The following is a 2642-nucleotide window of genomic DNA, read 5'->3' as shown; positions in this document are numbered from 1 at the left end:
TTAGCAGGTTCCCCGTCCCATAGAATGGATTCAGATTGTCAGCTGGTTAATATGAGGCATAAAACCACTATCTGGTCATATGAGGCATAAAAAACTGGTTAATATGAGGCATAAAGCCACTAAGGTTAACTGTAGAGAAAATGACATGGTTAGCGCTAAAGAGACCGCCTTCCAACAGTTCTATATTGTGGCCTCTCAGGTCAATGGGTAGAGTGTCGGACCAGAGAGTGGGAGACCAACACGGACACCAAAAATTTATTATAACATCTTTTGGTTATTTACACATTCATTGTCATTGATAAATTAACCCACTATCCACTGTCGGGACAGTCTGAAGCCTAGAAGGCACAGTAGGGACCCTCTGAAGCTATTGTATGGGACTGATAACGYCTAATAACGTCCATTTCATGGACTGATAACATCAGAATCCCCTGGTCTACCTCCCACTCTGGACCCTCACCARTTTGCCTACAGGGGAAATCGCTCCACAGAAGATGCCATCACCATCACACTCCACACCGTGCAGAGTCATGTGGAGCATGGAGGGAGCTACGTGAGGATGATCTACCTGGACTTCAGCTCAGCRTTCAACCACATCATTCCAGAGATCCTGATCCAGAAACTACAGRTTCTGGGCATCTCCACCCCCATCTGCCAGTGGATACAGAACTTCCTCACAGTCTGTGAAATTAGGCCCCCACCTCTCCTCCACTATCACACTCAGCACCGGCTGCCCTCAAGGCTGTGTACTGAGCCCTCTGCAGTTCACTGTCTACACCTACGACTGCTCTCTGATCCATCCGTCATAAAGTTTGCAGACGACACCACCGTGGTTGGGCTCATCTCAGGGGGAGCTGAGTCTGATTATAGAGACGAGGTAGACAGACTGACATGGTGGTGCTCTGCAAACAACCTGCCACTGAACATGAGGTACACAATAATGTGTGTGTGTGGGCACGGTTTGCAAGATAAACTTATTCAAGGTGAATTTTTCTGTCGTCAGCTAATGTAAACTCAAAGGTTATTAAAAATGGTCAGAGAGAACAGGATTGTGAGGATATATTATTAAGTTCCTACTCTCTGCACCGTACGTCAGAACCAGATCAAGAGTGTGATGAAGAGAGGGAGTAATTTATGGACATTTTGAGTAAAACAAACCTGTCGGCTGTGGACGTGACAGCGCCTGCTGCAAAGAAGGAAAGAAGAGCAGAAAAAGTGCAGAACTTATTTCTAGCTGCAGACCAGGTTGGAAGATGGTTATTTGATGTTATTTATTGTTTTTTAAATCATCCTACAGGCTCTGAAATGTTAGATAAATTTGAAAATGAGGTTTTTAAAAAATCCATAAGGTTGCTCTGTATGTTTGCATACCTGCAAAATGACGTAAAAGCCTTATAACTTACAGACAATCTGTACAACTTGACGTTTGAGACYAATGTCGCTGGAGTAATGCCTGGTTTGGGACTGTGGAGCTGCCGATTACCAGGGTCTGTTTTTAAGTGAAGAGGTTGTGGGCGTGTAGACCAAAGAATATTCAGATCCAGCAAAARAAAAGCGTTAAAGTGAAAGTTTTTCTGGGAACAGGTTGGAGGTTTTATTGTWTATCTGTTAGCCCACCCTACAAATATCACCCCCAGCCACCACTGGTTGTAATCATTTTCACGTTGGCTAAAAGTCACACTGTCAGATCCATCAGCTACCTGTGAAGTTAACTTCTGTTTGGTTTGGATTAAAAGTGACCTCATCATCATATCTGAGTGAGGAGAGGAGTTGAACTGGATGAAATGGAATCACCAAGGCAAGAAATAATAAATGAACTGATCCTGGATTAATAAGCCTAAAGCTCTCCCAGTGGCCTGCAAACTGTAAACTATGTAATTGGATTAAGCAGGTGCGCTTGTCTTTATTCAAATTTTCAGCCCCTCAGAAGCAGTTTTTGCAGCTCAGAGCCCAAAAACTACAGGACTGGTCCTGCATACAGGTGGCTGAAATGAGCTTCGTCCTTGGACCGGGTGGAACTGCTGCTGCTGCACTTTAAATAAAGTCAGCTGAGGTGGTTCAGGCCGCTGCAGGATGTCTCCTGAATGCATCTCTGTGGAGGGTTTTCCAGAAACATCTAACTCTCAGGGTTAGTTGTGTATCCTCTCTGGCCTGGCTGGGGTTCCCTCCTGGACCTTTTACCCCCCCCTGATGTTATTTAGTCAGATGGATGTTTGTTCATTAGACAGAAAAACTCTCTAATTGCTGCTTGTTTAAAGTTTCCTGAGCTGTTCCCGTCTAATAATCTGAAGTGTGAGGCCTCKGCGCTCACTGGGAGCTCCTGCAGGTAAATCAGCAGGACCAGCGTATCGACGCAGCAGCAGCAGCCATTTATCTTGATTAAACTGGAACATCTGCACGGCCCGAGCCGTCGTGGCAGCACTGAGCTGCAGCCTGYGTCATGGGGTGCCGTTTGTAAAGTTACAGTCAAAAATACCACCAGTATTTTCATTTATTTAGACTTTCAGAAGGRGAGGAAATAGGGGTTTATTTTTCAAAGTCAGATTTTCACCATGTTATTAATGCATTTATAAGTGTCATAGTTCCAAATTAAATATTTAAGTTTCTAGTTAAACATTTAGTTTTGAGCTAAATATTTAGCT

The sequence above is a fragment of the Austrofundulus limnaeus genome, unplaced genomic scaffold, assembly GCF_001266775.1.
Source record: "Austrofundulus limnaeus strain Quisiro unplaced genomic scaffold, Austrofundulus_limnaeus-1.0 Scaffold495, whole genome shotgun sequence".
NCBI classification, from domain to species: domain Eukaryota; kingdom Metazoa; phylum Chordata; class Actinopteri; order Cyprinodontiformes; family Rivulidae; genus Austrofundulus; species Austrofundulus limnaeus.
This window is presented reverse-complemented; position numbering follows the sequence as displayed.